General features: G+C 37.2%; 1 protein-coding gene and 1 long non-coding RNA gene across 4 annotated transcripts in view; one reads left to right on the top strand and one right to left on the bottom strand.

The window, feature by feature from the left end:
* Positions 1-2283, top strand: part of LOC132345129 (uncharacterized) — a 62151-nt gene extending 59868 nt beyond the window's left edge. Inside the window, exon 3 of the long non-coding RNA XR_009494262.1 lies at positions 370-2283. This is a non-coding gene — a long non-coding RNA (uncharacterized lncRNA). The remainder of the gene's footprint in view (positions 1-369) is intronic.
* AHCYL2 (adenosylhomocysteinase like 2) overlaps positions 1-18345 on the bottom strand; it is a 191169-nt gene that overhangs the window by 115886 nt on the left and 56938 nt on the right.

Here is an 18345-nt window from a genome sequence, read left to right as displayed (position 1 = left end):
ATCTAATTGGAAGGAAAACTGTGGTTGATGGTATATTAAGGGGTTCAATTGTGTCCTTTATATAGACTCTCCTCTGCTCCTCCTATTAGTTCCTTGTTTAAAGCAGATGTCTATTTTGAGTATCTTACATGATTCCCCCAAAATGAGAATCTTGTAACCACATTTCCAAGTCTCCAATCAGTTCCTTGATGTGTCTGGAAGTAAAGATGGGAGAAACAGAGCCAAGCAGCTGTCATAAGTTACTAAGAACCCTGGGTCTAAAATTAGTTATATTTATCCAAAATGTGTTTAGTAAATAAAAGCAACAGTGTGAGTGTAGAGAACCTTTAGAAAAACTGACTAATCTACTTCTATCCTGTCTTTATGCAGAGTTCCAAAGAATATCAAGGAGGGATAAGAAAGCCTTCCTCAGTGATCAGTGCAAACAAATAAAGGAAAGCAATAGAATGGGAAAGACTAGAGATCTCTTCAAGAAAATTAGAGATACCAAGGGAACATTTCATGCAAAGATGGGCTCAATAAAGGACAGAAATGGTATGGACCTAACAGAAGCAGAAGATATTAAGAAGAGGTGGCAAGAATACACAGAAGAACTGTACAAAAAAGATCTTCACGACCCAGATAATCACGATGGTGTGATCACTCACGTAGAGCCAGACATCCTGGAATGTGAAATTAAGTGGGCCTTAGGAAGCGTCACTAAGAACAAAGCTAGTGGAGGTGATGGAATTCCAGTTGAGCTATTTCAAATCCTAAAAGATGATGCTGTGAAAGTGCTGCACTCAATATGCCAGTAAATTTGGAAAACTCAGCAGTGGGCACAGGACTGGAAAAGATCAGTTTTCACTCCAATCCCAAAGAAAGGCAATGCCAAAGAATGTTCAAACTACCGCACAATTGCACTCATCTCACACGCTAGTAAAGTAATGCTCAAAATTCTGCAAGCCAGGCTTTAGCAATAGGTGAACTGTGAACTTCCAGATGTTCAGGCTGGTTTTAGAAAAGGCAGAGGAACCAGAGATCAAATTGCCAACATCCGCTGGATCATGGAAAAAGCAAGAGAGTTCCAGAAAAACATGTATTTCTGCTTTATTGACTGTGCCAAAGCCTTTGACTGTGTGGATCACAATAAACTGTGGAAAATTCTGAAAGAGATGAAATACCAGACCACTGACCTGCCTCTTGAAAAATCTGTATGCAGGTCAAGAAGCAGCAGTTAGAACTGGACATGGAACAGCAAACTGGTTCCAAATAGGGAGAAGAGTACATCAAGGTTGCATACTGTCACCGTGCTTATTTAACTTATATGCAGAGTACATCATGAGAAATGCTGGGCTGGATGAAGCACAAGCTGGAATCAAGATTGCCAGGAGACATATCAATAACCTCAGATATGCAGATGACACCACGCTTATGGCAGAAAGTGAAGAAGAACTAAAGAGCCTCAAAGAAAAAAAGAACTAAAGAGCCTCTTGATGAAGGTGAAAGAGGAGACTGAAAAAGTTGGCTTAAAACTCAACATTCAGAAAACGAAGATCATGGCATTGGGTCCCATCACTTCATGGGAAATACATGGGGAAACAGTGGCTGACTTTATTTTGGGGGGCTCCAAAATCACTGCAGATGGTGACTGGAGCCATGAAATTAAAAGATGCTTACTCCTTGGAAGGAAAGTTATGACCAACCTAGACAGCATATTAAAAAGCAGAGACATTACTTTGTCTACAAAGGTTCGTCTAGTCAAAGCTATGGTTTTTCCAGTAGTCATGTATGGATGTGAGAGTTGGACTATAAAGAAAGCTGAATGCCGAAGAATTGATGCTTTTGAACTGTGGTGTTGGAGAAGACTCTTGAAAGTCCCTTGGACTGCAAGGAGATCCAACCAGTCCTTACTAAAGGAGATCAGTCCTGAGTGTTCACTGGAAGGACTGATACTGAAGCTGAAACTCCAATCCTTTGGCCACCTGATGTGAAGAGCTGACTCATTTGAAAAGACCCTGATGCTGGGAGGGATTGGGGGCAGGAGGAGAAGGGGACGGCAGAGGATGAGATGGTTGGATAGTATCACTGACTCAATGGATTTGAGTTTGAGTAAACTCCAGGAGTTGGTGATAGACAGGGAGGCCTGGCGTGCCGTGGTCCATGGGGTCGCAAAAGGTTGAGCCCGACTGAGTGACTGAACTGAACTGATCCTGACTTTGACCAAATTACCCAAACCAATGTTCATATATACCCCCAGCAATGCCAGCAACTGCTGAGAGAATAAAAGATTGAGCAACCTTCCAGGGATGCCTGTTGTTTCTGGAATGCACGGCCATTCACTGACCTCATCTTAGGATAATAATTAAGCATAATTCTATAATTGTTTTTATGAAAACATTCAAGCATTTACTTATTATGTGCCTACTGTGTGTTGAATGTTGTGTCTTTATTTTCTTATTTATATAACGGAAAAGTCCATGAATCAGCTCACTAACAAAGGTCTGGAGAAATACCAAATAACACTTAGATGGGTACTCAATTCTACAGTCCCTACAATTGGGCCCCCTACTGTCTATTCTTCTGCTTTCAAAATCTAGGCTTATTTTCAGTATGCTATTGAGGACCGTTCCCTAAGCCTAAACTAGCTTCAGTTTACTGTTCTCAACCTAGGGACACAGACTAATTCATATGTAACATTTTTAAAGCTGCTGCTCTATGGTGGACATCCCTCATAAAACCTTAATCACAATAAATTTGGTTAAATCCTTTAAAACCAGATTGCTCTAGCTTCACAGAAAGTCTGGCTGCCAGATTCAATTCCCTAGAGAGAAGGGACAGGCTCTACTCTATTATGAAACCAGCTTGCCTAATCAAATTACCTTTCAGAGAAAGAGGTCAAGGAGAATAACTGCTGTGCTATTTTCAATTCTTCCTTCCAAGAAATGACTGTGATTGACAGATGCTATTTCTTTGAGTTCCAATGGCCTACTGCCAAGATCAACTAATTGTTCCTTAGTTAAAAGAATGATACCAATCCGCCAAGCTACACAATTCCCCATTATCATAATACGTAATACTTTACATTTGTAAAAGTTTTACAATTTTCAAGCTTATACACACCCACACACACAAACACACACTTTCTCTTTCTCCACACCCTCCTGGAAATGTAGAACAGATATTATCCTCATTTTAAACACTGGGAAAATGCAACAAAGACAATATATCACTTGTCCAGTGTTAGGTGTTGGATCAAGTATGTCATTCTCCTAGAGTCCTACGATTTCATACACATTATGTATCTTTGCAATCTCTTTAGTATGTCTTATTAATTTTATTATCTGCTCCAACTTATTGAAACATTTACCAACAGAAGATAGCATGTTCAGTCGTGTTAGTACATACAGATGCGTGTCATGCAGTAGAAAAAGTGGTTTTTGGAAACTAAGATAGGTTCAAAGTCTTAGCACTTAAGGTGTAAGATTCAGGGTAAATTGATAGCTAGCCTTAATTTCTTTACCTGTAAAATCAGCATACTATCTACTTCACAAAACTCTAAGAATTAAATGAGTTAACACATGTTAAGTGCCTGATACATAAAAAGCACTTAAATGTTAATTCCTTTCCTTGTAACAGTTCTAAACAGATCACCGGCCCTTGAGAGAGTCTAACTCATCGGATTTCAGCAACCTCTAAAAATTAAGGGATGGGGATTAGGGAAACTGGAATGTTAACACTTTCCTGGCACTTCCCTCAGACATGTGGGGTTTTTTGGCTGTCAATCTAATGAACAGCTTTTAGAGATGTAGTCAAACCAATTAAGAAAATAATAGGAAAAGGCAAATGTGTCAAATAAATAACATTTATCATGGGTACACAAAGTAATTGTTCTACCAACTAAAAATATACTTGAATGGCAGCTAGAATACATCATTCAGCCATCCAATACAGAAGAGCTAAATTAATGTTACTTCAACTACAACTAACTGGTTAGATCCATACAAAAAGATATAATATGAACATTAATCTAAATACTCCTTCTCCGCTATGACCAAATAAGCCAAAGAGGATGAAGCACTTTTCACAACCAATAATTGAATTGACTATGTAATAAGTTCCTAAAAGTGAATTAACAGTCTCTCAAATGAATTTCTTAGTTTAGGATAAATCACATCTGAGTCTTATTCTCAATAACATATATAACTTCATAGTAAGCCATTTCTCTCCCTGGATTACTATATTTGGAAAAACAGTTAAACTATCACAACATTGTTAATCAGCTATATTCTAATAATAAAATAAAAAGTTAAAAACAATAAAAATAAGAAAAATAAAAATAAAGGTTAAAAAAAAAACTCCAGTAAATATTTCAGTGACTTCAACATGTTAAGTCCCTCACACATAAAAGCTAATATTTGTTGTTACTATCTTCATTATTTTTGTTTGAAGAAAGTTGGATATGTGTTGGGTTCCCTCAGATGAATTTTATTCTGTGGTCATAATCAATTCATGATTTCAACTAGAACATTTTCAAGGCTATTTTCAGACACTGATATTAGTTGAAGGGCATACATATATTTGTAAATAACTTTTATATGCTGCAGAATATTTTTCATCTCTCAGACATTGGAAATAAGTAACATATTACTTATTAAAATAAATTTAGCATTTTACTTCTTGGTTTCCTTTTCTAAAACTTCCTTTTCTTCAACCATTAAAACTGAGCTTCCCCAAAACAAAAGTTTCAAAAACAGAAAGAAAAGAATGCTACTAGAGGTCTCTGCTATATCAGTTTGAAGAAAAGTGGTTAAGCAATATGCTTCATGGGTAATGTTTCTCCAACACATTAGATCAGATGGACTTAACAGATATACATAGAACATTCCATCCAAAAACAGCAGAATACACAATCTTTTCAAGTACACATGGAACACTCACCGGGACAGATCACATGCTAAGCCCCAAAGCAAGTCTCAGAAAATCTAAAAGGACTGAAATGTCAAGCATCCTTCTGATGCTCTGAGACTACAAATCAAATACAAAAAAAAAAAAAAAGCTTCAGAAAACACAGATAATGTGGAGACTAAACAATATGCTTCTAAACAAACCAGTTGGTCATTGGAGAAATCAAAGGAAAAATTAAAAAACAAACACAAATGAGGCAAATGAAAAAAATTCAAAATCTATAAGTCTCAGAAAAATAAGTTCTAAGAGGGAAGTTTATAGCAATAAAAACCTAACTCAGGAAATAAGAAAAATCTCAAATAAACAACCTTAACTTTCCACCTAAAAGAACTAGAGAAAGAAAAACAGTGGTGGTCTAGCGGTTAGGATTCCAGACTTTCGGTGATATGGCGCTAGGTTCAATCCCTAATTGGGGAAACAGATCCTATAAGCCATATAGAAAAAGAGAAAAAGAAACAAAACCCAAAGTTAGTAGAAGGAAAGAAGTACAAAAGTCAGAGCTGAAATAAATGAAATGAGACTAAGAAAACCAATAGAAAAGATCAGTGAAACTAAGAGTTGGTTCTTGAAAAGATAAACAAACTGATAAACCTTTAGTGAGACTGATCAAGAAAAATAGAAAGTCCAAATAAAGCCTGAAGTGAAAAAGAAGTTACAACCAACACACAGAAATACAAAAGACCATGAGGGATTACTATGAATAATTATACACCAACAAAATGGACAACCTAGAAGAAATAGACAAATTTCTAGAAATATACAATCTCTCAAAACTGAATCAAGGAAGAAACAGAAAATATGAACAAACTAATTACCAGTAATGATACTAAATTGGTAATTAAAAAGAAAACAAATTCACAACTAACAAAAATCCAGGACCAAACAACTTCATAGGTAAATTCTACTAAACATTTAGAAATAGTTAACACTGTCCTTCTCAAACTATTCCCAATAATTGTAGAGCAAAGAATGCTTCTGAACTCTTTCTACAAGATCAGCATACCTTGATACCAAAACCAAAGATACCACACACAAAAAATAAAATCTCAGGCCAATATCATTGATGAGCATAGATATAAAAATCCTCAACAAAATATTAGCAAACCAAATTCAACAACACATTAAAAAGGTCATACACAATGAAAAAACAAGGTAATGTTTCTCAAACTAGAAGTCAAGTTGTAAAGCTGTGTCCCAGACAACCTATTCTTAATAATACTTAACATCTTTTTATAAATAAATTATATTCAAAGTTTTCTCTATTAATGGCACTTTCATTCTCATACCACATTCAATTTTACTGAGAGGGAGAGAAAGGAGTAACATATCACCAGTCAGTAAGGAATTTTGCACAACCAACAGACTCTATTATATATATTATAGCCTTAGCTATAAAACTGCTGATTATTACAGTCCCTTTGAGTTATCTTCTTTTTCTCATGTATAAATTCATATTAATAGTATGATAGAAGCAAAGAGAGATGAAGGAACTAAGACAACTGCCTCTTCAGGGCTCAGGTAGAATGCTGCTGCTGCTGCTAAGTCACTTCATTGTGTCCGACTCTGTGCGACCCCATAGACAGCAGCCCACCAGGCTCCCCTGTCCCTGGGATTCTCCAGGCAAGAACACTGGAGTGGGTTGCCATTTCCTTCTCCAATGCAAGAACGTGAAAAGTGAAAGGGAAGTCGCTCAGTCGTGTCCAACTCTTAGCAACCCCATGGACTACAGCCTACCAGGCTCCTCTATCCATGGGATTTTCCAGACAAGAGTACTGGAGTGGGGTGCCATAGGTTGAATGCTATGAACTTGTAAGTAATAAAACAAGTTATAATTATCTGAGCAAATGGAAAGTGAGGGCAAACAAATGTTATAAGTACTGTTATCCCTAAAAATGTTTGAGATTTCCAAATTCCATAAATCTAACTTCTTATAAATAGAGAATAATAAGAACTTGTTCATGCTTATTTGCTTTAATATAAAGTAAATGAAACGACGACTTGCGGAAAAAATTAAGACTGACTTTGCTCAGTTGGTAAAGAATCTGCCTGCAATGCACAAGACTCCGGTTTGATTCCTAGATCAGGAACATCTGTTGGAGAAGGGATAGGCTACCCACTTCAGTATTCCTGGGCTTCCCTTGTGGCTCAGCTGGTAAAGAATCCACCTGCAATGCAGGAGACATGGGTTCGATCCCTGGGTTGGGAAGGTCCTCTGGAGAAGGGAAAGACTACCCATTCCACAATTCTGGCCTGAAGAATTCCATGGAATATAAAGTCCATGGGGTCACAAAGAGTAGGCCACGACTGAATGACTTTCACTTTCACTTTCTAAGAATAAAGTTATGTTTAAAAAAAAAAAAAAACTGGTTTAGCCATAATTACTTATCATTATAAAATGAGAGATTTGTTACACTAAATAATTTTACCTTATGACCATAAAATTCTTTTATGAACATCCTCCCATTCTGCAATAGTCTGCAGTTAAGTCACTAAAGGGAATTGAACAGCCCAAGCTCTGGAGAAAGAATACACAATTTGAATCCTGGCTCTAATATTCACTAGTTGTATAACCCTGGGCAAGTTACTTAATTTCTATTCTTCTATTACTTCATCTAAAAATGGAGAGGATGATAATAATCCTATCTACTTAATATGGTTTTGGTAAGAACAGTAAAGGCCAGAGAAGCCTGGTGTGCTGCAGTCCTTGGAGTCGCAGAGTTGGACACAACTTAGCGACTGTACAACAACAAGAATAAATTATACATATTCTACGCAAAAACGCTCAAACAAGTGCCTAGCAAATGGTCGGTACTTAGTTTTGCATTACTGTCCAGAAATATTTTTTTATAGATTTTGTAAAATAAAAGGATAAACCCATGGGGAACGTGTGCTTGATGAGGATGTATATCTTTGCCATTTATATTAAGGGAAGAAAGAATGGATGGGGCAGGGGTGGGGAGGGTGCTTTTTAAATGTTATTTATCTTATAGCAAGAGCAGTGAAAAATTATGATTTATTCCTTTGGACAAAAACTCAATGAAAAGACTCAATGGAAATAATGGAGTAAACAATTCAATGTCTTCTAACAATCAGCAATTAAATAGCATTTACTTTTTAAAAAATGCCTTTTTCTTTTACATTCACCCAGAATATTTTTCACTGTTATATTAGCTTTTCTCAGATCAAGCAGAGAAACCATATTTGACACTGTCCTCAGTCATGTCTCTAAAATGAACTCCTATTTTAAAATGCTGCTCAGAACATTCATTCATTCATTTAAACATTTATTGAAAGCCATGTGCTAGGTACCAGGGTCACAAGGATAACTAAGAAATGTCCTCATCTTCAAGTTTAGTCTATTAGAGCAAATATGTAAAATTACTAGAAAAGGAATAATGTGTAATTATGACAGCAATGGATTGAAATATATTTTTAAAAACTTTAAATCCAGGCATTCATAATGATACCAAAACCAAACCAAACCAAACCAAAACTAACTGGTCACATCTGGCATATGCTAGTGAACCAATTTCTTATTCTGAAAATAGATGAATAAAAGAAAGAATCAAGCATTCATCCTGACTTTCTTACATGAACTATATAGACCCCTGGGTAATCAAATAGTAGATAAGGGAAAGTTTCTTGTTCTAGAAGTATTCCATCCAATAAATACAGAATAACAGATTAGAATATCACCATTTTGAAGCTATTAACGATTTAATGGATCTAAGCAAAGATCATTAATAGCTACTGACATCACAAAAAGAGAGATAGTACCTCCGATGGAAGTTCTTAACCACTCATGAACAAGTCTGAGCAAAGTTCTAAATTTAAGTACCAATTTACAGGAAATGCAGAGGGGAAAGGAACATGCTAAAAGTACCACAGAGATACAATCAGCAAAATTCAGACTCAAGGAAACTCTACAAGACATATGACTCAGAAAACTCTTGTTTTTCAACAAGTAAAAATTATGAAAGAAAAGAGTAAAAATTATGAAAGAAAAGAGAAAGAAACAGACAGTCTTAAAAAGATGAATCAACTACTGTACTGTACAAATTTATTTGCATCTCAATTCAAACACACCAGGGAAAGAGTATGTATATATGATACAATCATGGAAATGCAAAACACTCACTGGGTTCTGATGCTATTAAAGAAATATTGTTAAATGTTTAAGTGTGATAATGGAATTATGGTTATTTATTCAAAGCCTTTATCTTTTAGAAGTATATGTATGTGGAAATGTTTAGAGATGATATTATAAAATGTCTAGAATTGCGTCCAATAACCTAGGTAGGAGAGTAGAGTGGATAGAGATAGTACTAAGTGAGTGATACGGTACATAGTTGACATTGTCCACTATAAAAAAATTTTTTAAAGAAACAGTAAAGATCAAAATAACGAGAGAGAGAAACTGTATGTAAAGCACTTGGTCTGTACATCACAAGTACTACTTGTAATTATTACAATGCTCAAGGATTGGATAAGATGACCTCTTGGGTACTTTTCAATTCTGAAAGTTTAAAACTCTATGACTAGATTATTTTCAAAGCTCATTCTTATCTCTCAAATTCTTCGGTGCATCCCCAGGGATATGGCTCAATTTTCTTCTCCCATTGGTTAACAAGAGCACACAAAAACACTGAACAATAACAACTTTTAAAAAGCACATGAACTGGGACTGATTCCCAGTTCAGTGCTTGGGGGTTTTGGCTATACCACCCACTTAAGTTCTAGAGTCTGGATGTTATACTGCTTAATTAGTAGGTTAAACAGCCAGTTCTGACTAAAAACATGGAAATTTTGCTTTATCCAATGGTGATAACTTCTGTGCTTCTATTTTCCTACAAACAGTCTGGTAAGAGTGGTTTGGAACCTGCTGGAGATAGCAAGGCACTTTCAGGAGGTGCCTGAGATCAAAAGTATTGTGGTGATAATACTAAGATGATATTTCCCTTTTTTAGTGGAATTTTCCAGATGATACACAACATGTGGAAACATACCAGATCAAATGCAAAAGCAGATATAAAATTCAAGTTATTTTTAATGAAGTCAGATATCAAAGAGATTTGCAAAAATATTAAACAGTGCCTTTCTTCCCACTAAACGTTTGCCTGTTTTGGAAAATATAATCATTTTGCATGAAAATGTTAATTATGCTAACATGTAATGGACTGATTATTTCTAAAATAAAATATGTAAAAGTGTTTAAATTTCTCAGTTTTAAATACATAGTAACATGATATATTTATTATTACTATATTAAATAAATAAAACAAATTTAAATTCTCAGTTTTAATTCCTAACACAGTACATACTGATAGATATAAAAAGTTACATAAAATCTCTTTGGGAACCCCATGTTTTAAGAGCATACAGGGGTCCTGAGACCAAGAAGTTTGAGAACTACTGAACTAGAACACACAGAACTCTGATCATGACTATAACTATGCCATCTTACATTACATTTTATGTTCAGTTCAGTTCAGTCACTCAGTCATGTCTGACTCTTTGCAACCCCATGGACTGCAGCACACCAGGCTTCCCTGTCTTTCACCAACTCCCAGAGCTTGCTCAAACTCATGTCCATCGAGTTGGTGATGCCATCCAATCACCTCATCCTCTGTCGTCCCCTTCTCCTCCCACCTTCAATCTTTCCCAGCATCAGGGTCTTTTCAAATGAGTCAGCTCTTCACATCAGGTGGCCAAAGGACTGGAGTTTCAGCTTCAGCATCAGTCCTTCCAATGAATATTCAGGACTGATTTTCTTTAGGATGGACTGGCTGGATCTCCTTGCAGTCCAAGGGACTCTCAAGAGTCTTCTCCAACACCACAGTTCAAAAGCATCAATTCTTCACCACTCAGCTTTTTTTATAGTCCAACTCTCTCACATCCATACGTGACTACTGGAAAAACCATAGCTTTGATTAGATGGACCTTTGTAGGCAAAGTAATGTCTCTGCTTTTTAATATGCTGTCTAGGTTGGTCATAACTTTCCTTCCAAGGAGCAAGTGCCTTTTAATTTCATGGCTACAGTCACCATCTGCAGTGACTTTGGAGCCCATGAAAATTAAGTCTGTCACTGCTTCCACTGTTTCCCCTTGTATTTGCCATGAAGTGATGGGACCAAATGCAATGATCTTAGTTTTCTGAATGTTGAGTTTTAAGCTGACTTTTTCACTCTCCTCTTTCACCAACATCAAGAGGTTCTGTAGTTCCTCTTCACTTTCTGCCATAAGGGTGGTATCATCCGTGTATCTGAGGTTACTGATATTTCTCCTGGCAATCTTGATTCCAGCTTGTGCTTCATCCAGCCCGGCATTTCTCATGATGTACTCTGCATATAAATTAAATAAGCAGGGTGACAATATACAGCCTTGACATACTCCTTTTCCAATTTGGAACCAGTCTGTTGTTTCATGTGCAGTTCTAAATGTTGCTTCTTGACCTGCATACAGCTTTCTCAGGAGGCAGGTAAGATGGTCTGGTATTCCCATCTCTTTAAGTATTTTCCAGTTTGTTGTGATCTACACAGTCAAAGGCTTTGGTGTAATCAATAAAGCAGAAGTAGATGTTTTTCTGGAATTCTCTTGCTTTTTCTATGATCCAGCGGATGTTGGCAATTTGATCTCTGGTCCCTCTGCCTTTTCTAAATCCAGCTAGAACATCTGGAAGTTCACAGTTCAACATTTTATGTTGCATAACCTCAATTCTTTCATTTGTATCCTAAAAGAACACTGCTCTAAAATTAGTTCGTTTAATATACCTAAAATTTAAAATTCATGGGAGAGGGTACCCTAGTTTAAAGAGAGAGGATTACTGCTCACAATTATAAAAAGAAATGAAGAATTTTAATCACATGGACTCTACAAGGTCAAGAAGAACATTTCCCTTTGGAGGGAGATTAGCACTTAGTCCAAGGATCTAAATTCTTTCCTTTGTAATTTTTTTTCCTTTCCATTAAGACTTGCCAAAGTTAGAGTCCTCAATCCCAGTTCCCTGACACCATGGGAAGACTTTGGCAAAATAATCCTTCCTGGTCAGGATAGGAAAGCTGGTCATCTCAGGACACAGAGAACTGTTCATTTCTTTACCCAATGAATTCTCCATTAGGCATCTCTAAGCAGTGAACTCTGCCTAATCCTAACAAAATTTAATTCAGTTAAACAAACCTGGGTGAGCTCCTGAAGGAATGACTCAAAGAAACCGCAGATGGGAGAGAAAGAAAAGAACGCAACCTTAAACACAGCTGATGGTAGCTGTATAATACATACATATATACTTATAATACATCATAAGAAAGGCTGTGTACATAAATGTATCAAGGAGGACACAGACAGGAAAGAAAGGGAAGACTATAGCCAGAAACAGCTAATGCTGGCTATAAATACATATAAATGCAAACACCTAGAGCTGGCTGTCCCACCCTCTCATTCACCCTTAAGCAGCACTGGACTCCTCGATAACATGTCTTCTAATCTTTGATACTCCTAGGCATTCTTTATAAAAATATTGCAGGGCTTCCCTGGTATCCTTAGTGGTAAAGAGTATGCCTGTCAAAGCAGGAGACATGGTTTCGATCCCTGATCTGGGAAGATCCCACATGCCATGGAGCAACTAAGCTCCTGCAGCACAACTACTGAGCGTGTGCACTAGAGCCCAGGAGCCACACTACTGAGGCCGTGTGCCACAGCAATGGAAGCCTGTGCACCCTAGAGCCCGTGCCCCACAATGAGAAGCCCACACACCACAACTAGAGAGCAGCCCCCACTTGCCACAACTAGAGAAAAGCCTGTGAAGCAGCAAAGACCCAGCACAGCTAAAAAAAAAGAAAATTGTGAAAGAAAAAGAAATTTGTCCACCTTCCTAGAGCTATAATTATATAAATTGATACAATAAAAACTGCACTACTCCTGTTTGCAAAAAAAAAAAAAAAAAAACAAACCTTCAGAAATTAACGATGTGAATTTTCTTTTTTTTTTTTTTTGTCCATGCCACGCAGCTTCTTGTGGGATCTCAGTCCCCCGACAAAGGACTGAACCCAAGCCCTCAGCAGTAAAAGTGCTGAGTCCTAAACACTGGACTGCTAGGCAATTCCCCGAAATGTCTATTTCTTGATATACTTTACTGCTATGGCAAAAATTTATTTAAAAAAAAAATTTCCATTCCTACTCCTTGTCAATTAATCAACAGTTGCATATTCAATATGGGGTGTGGGGGGAAGCAAGAGTTAAAGTGGTAACCTAGAAGAGAATTCCTCACCCCTAGAAAGGTGAGACTCACGCTGCTCCACAACAACCACCCAAAGAGACATTCTAAGCTTTTTCTATCCCAACTAGAAGCTGAATTTTCCTATTCCTCACTTTTGTCAGATGACCCTACTTCCTCTCTGAGAAGACTGGCCAGCTCTCTCATCTCAACTTCAGAATCACTCTCTACTCAAAATCAACTCCAGCCCTTGTTTTTCTTTCTTTTATTAGGTCCACTAGAAAACAGGAAATCTTGAAAATAAATTATTCACAGTAAAACAATAATCCAAATTAAATAATTCATTAACCAGGCTGAATTACTCCATTGTAGAAAAGTTTAAACATATTTAAACAGCTTTAATATTTGGATCTCCATTTTGTTTTTTAAAGCCTCAGGATGTCTTTTTATTCTTTTCCTGGGAGGTTTCTTTTCTAAGGTCACAAGATCAAATCAGACCAGATTAGTAAACTGGTTTCAAAGTAAAAAATGACCACCTGGTGCTATTTGGAAGCTAATATGAAACAAGATAGTGATATGAGTTCAGGCCTCAGGGCCTGTAGTACGCAAGTACTGCTCTATTCATAAAACCATAGAAATAAATGACGAATCGCCAGTCCACGTTCAATGCATGATACAGGATGCTCGGGGCTGGTGCACTGGGATAACCCAGAGGGATAGTACAGGGAGGGAGGTGGGAGGGGGGTTCAGGATAGGGAACACGTGCACACCCGTGGCAGATTCATGTTGATGTATGGCAAAACCAATACAGTATTGTAAAGTAATTAGCCTCCAATTAAAATAAATAAATTTATATTTAAAAAAAATAAAAAATAAAAATAACCAGTGAATGCTAGTAGAATCAAAGCAAAAGGAATTACCTGAAGAACACCCAAAATATAAAGCTTTAGTCTCCCGAAATGTTTGATAAATTAAAGTTTAACCCAAGTCTGGCAGTCTCTAATCACTACCTTACCTCTGACAAATATACTTGTTTGGCTTATATATTTATCACAATACATTTTAAGTATATTGAGCTATAAAAAATAGGGGACTTCTGTTTCCTGCCAATATGGGGTAACATGTAAAGGACTGACCTATCTGCCTCAAAGAACAAACAAAAGAACAAAAATATACCATGAAATGTTTTAAAGACACTGCTCATCACACAATGAACAAAGGACAGTGATGCCTGAGAGACAAGCAAGGTGAGTTCTAGGAATGCCTCAACTTACTTCCTTGAGACTATTTTCAGGTCCTAGTCAGGGAGCCCAGCAGAATAACTTAGTTGAGGAGATGAAGTTGAGACTTAGCAGGACAGAGTGCTGGAAAAGAGAGGGCTGTAGACAGAGAATACTCTGGAGACAAGTGTTCAGAATCTCCTTACGTATTCAGATGAGTGGAAAACCCCATAATTTATAGAGTACTGGGTAGAGAATAATTACCCTAGAGGGAAAACTGCTCTGGCTCTACCTAACAAATCTTAAAAGCAAGACCAGAAAGGATCAAACTATCAATGACTGTGATACAAAACAAAGATAAAGACTCAGTACTCAACAAGGTAAAATTCACATGTTTGAAACATAAGAGGGGGCTTCCCAGGTGGCGCTAGTGGTAAAGAAAAGAATCTGGTTGCCAATGGAAGAGACACAAGAGACTAGGGTTTGAAACCTGGGCTGGGAAGATCCCTGGAAGAGAAAATGGCAACCCACTCAATATTCTTGCTGGGAAGATCCCTGGAAGAGAAAATGGCAACCCACTCCAATATTCTTGCTGGGAAAATCCCATGGGCAGAGGACCTTGATGGGCTACAGTCCATGGGGTCACAAAAAGTCAGACACAACTGAGCACAGCATAGTAGAACCTGAGCAAGTTTGGTGGTGGTGGTTTAGTTGCTAAGTCATATCCAACTCTTGCGACCCCATGCTATAACCCGCCAGACTCCTCTGTCTATGGGATTTCCAGGCAATACTGGAGTAGGTTGCCATTTCCTTCTCCAGGGCTAAGGAAGCTTACCAGACATGTAAAGAATCAGGAAGATATGCCCTATAAAATGAGAAAAATTGGAATTTCCTTGGCAGTTCAATGGTTAAGACTCTGCATTTCCACTGAAGGGGGTGTGAGTTCAATCCCTGGTCTAGGAACTAAGATCCCTGAATGCAAAAAAAAAAAAAAAAAAAGGAGAAAAATCAATCAGCTGAAACCAGCACAGAAGTGACACAAATGTTAGAATTATTAATAGCAGACAAGGGGATTAAAACAGTTATTATACCTGTATTCTATACTCAAAAAAACTATGTAGAAATATGAGAGAGATTTTTTAAAGGTCTACATCAAACTTCCAGTGATAGAAACTATGCGATGAAAAACTCACAGGATAGAATTAACCAAAGATGTGACAAAACCAAATTAAGAGATGTGTGAACTTGAAGGCACAACAAAAGAAACTATCCAAATGAACCGGAGAGGAAAAAAGGGTGAAAAAGACCATCAGTGAGTATAACCCTTTAAGCAGCTTACTATACATGTAATTTGAATTCCCTGAAGGAGATGGAAAAAGGACAGAAAAATCTTTTTAAAATAATAATGCCCAAAGTTTTCAAATTTGATAAAAACAATATATCTATAGGTCCAAGATGCTCAATGGACCCCAAGAATGAGAACACAAGGACAACTAAATCAGTAACATATTAATCAAATTGTCCAAACCACTGGTAAAAAACCAATCTTAAAAAGCAGTCAGAAAAAAAGAGAAACAAAGACAAGGATGGCAAAAGATTTCTCATCAGAAACAGTGCAAGTCAATAGTGAAGAAACAGCTTTAAAGAAAAAAAGAAAACTGTCAACCTTCAATTCCACAGTCAGCAAAAAATATCTTTCAAAAATGGTGAAATAAAAACATTTTCTGATACACAAAAGAATTACTTAACAGTAGGGCACACTAGAAGAAATGGTAAAACATACCCTTTAAGTAGAAAGACTATACCAGGTGAAAATTTCAATCTGCACAAAGAAATGAAGGGTATCAGAAAGAATAACACATGGATATTTTATGAAATTTTTTTATTATTATTTAGATCTCTTTCTAAGATAGTTTGTTATTGATAGAAAAATAATCTTAAGACGGCATGGAGTTCATAAGGAGAAAATCTATGACAAAATTGCATAAAGGCTGAGAGGGAAGAAAGGGAGTTTATCTTCTATTGTATAAGAACCATTGTAAACTTTAACTTTTTTAGTTTGTTGTAAACTTTTTATACTGTAGGGGAGAACACAAGGAAAACATCATTTAAAGGCAAACTGTGATAAGATGAAGACGTATACCGTAAGTCAAATTTTAAACAACTATTAGAACAAAAAAAGAATGATAAAAAATAATTCAGTTCAGTTCAGTTACTCAGTTGTGTCCGACTCTTTGCGACCCCATGAATCGCAGCACGCCAGGCCTCCCTGTCCATCTCCCAACTCCAACTCCAACTCCTGGAGTTCACTCAAACTCACGTCCATCGAGTCAGTGATGCCATCCAGCCATCTCATCCTCTGTCATCCCCTTCTCCTCCTGCCCCAATCCCTCCCAGCATCAGAGTCTTTTCCAATGAGTCAACTCTTCGCATGAGGTGGCCAAAGTACTGGAGAAACTCCAGAAACTCCAGCTTTAGCATCATTCCTTCCAAAGAAATCCCAGGGCTGATCTCCTTCAGAATGGACTGGTTGGATCTCCTTGCAGTCCAAGGGACTCTCAAGAGTCTTCTCCAACACCACAGTTCAAAAGCATCAATTCTTCGGCGCTCAGCCTTCTTCACAGTCCAACTCTCACATCCATACATGACCACAGGAAAAACCATAGCCTTGACTAGACGGACCTTTGTTGGCAAAGTAATGTCTCTGCTTTTGAATATGCTATCTAGGTTGGTCATAACTTTCCTTCCAAGGAGTAAGCATCTTTTAATTTCATGGCTGCAGTCACCATCTGCAGTGATTTTGGAGCCCCCCAAAATAAAGTCTGACACTGTTTCCACTGTTTCCCCATCTATTTCCCATGAAGTGATGGAACTGGATGCCATGATCTTCGTTTTCTGAATGTTGAGCTTTAAGCCAACTTTTTCACTCTCCTCTTTCACCTTCATTAAGAGGCTTTTTAGTTCCTCTTCACTTTCTGCCATAAGGGTGGTGTCATCTGCATATCTGAGGTTATTGATATTTCTCCCAGCAATCTTGATTCCAGCTTGTGTTTCTTCCAGTTCAACATTTCTCATGATGTACTCTGCATATAAGTTAAATAAGCAGGGTGACAGTATACAGCCTTTTCCTATTTGGAACCAGTCTGTTGTTCCATGTCCAGTTCTAACTGTTGCTTCCTGAAAATAATTAATTAATGCAAAATATGACAGAAAGAAAAAAATGGAACTAGAACAGATGAGACATATAGAAAACAAACAGCAAGATAGTAGATTTAAATCTAACCATATCAAAAATGAGTTTAAACATAAGTGGTTCAAAACAGTCAACTGAAAAACAGACTGCCTGGATAAATGTATATGGACGGCTGAGCCCCTTTGTTGTTCATCTGAAACTATCACAGCATTGTTAATCAGCTGTACCCCAGTACAAAATAAAAAGCTTAAAAAAAAAGCCAAAAAAACAGACTGTCAAATTAATTAAAGCAAATCCAACTGTATGCTATATACACTTACTGTGCTTAGTCACTTAGATGTGTCCGACTCTTTGCGACCCCATAGACTGTAGTCTGCCAGGCTACTTTGTCCACGGGGATTCTCCAGGCAAGAATACTGGAGTGGAAAGCCTATCCCTTCTCCAGGGGATTTTCTGACCCAGGAATCGAGCTGGGGTCTCCTGCATTGCAGGTGTATTCTTTACCAGCTGAGCTACCAGGGAAGCCCCACATACACTTAGAATGGCTAAAAATAAAGACTTCTGATACCAAATGTTGACAAGAATGTGGAGGAACTCAAAACACTGCCAGTGAAACTATAAAATGGCAAAGCCACTTCGCAGTTTCTTAATCATACATTAATATGATCCAACTATTACACTCCTAGATATTTAACAAAGAGGAATGAAAGCATATGTCTACAAATACTTCTACACAGATGTTCACAGAAGCATATTTATAATCACCCCAAGCT

Source organism: Bos taurus, chromosome 4 (assembly GCF_002263795.3).
Source record: "Bos taurus isolate L1 Dominette 01449 registration number 42190680 breed Hereford chromosome 4, ARS-UCD2.0, whole genome shotgun sequence".
Classification (NCBI taxonomy): domain Eukaryota; kingdom Metazoa; phylum Chordata; class Mammalia; order Artiodactyla; family Bovidae; genus Bos; species Bos taurus.
The sequence above is the reverse complement of the archived record's forward strand: the minus strand, read 5'-3'. Positions and strand labels throughout refer to the sequence as shown.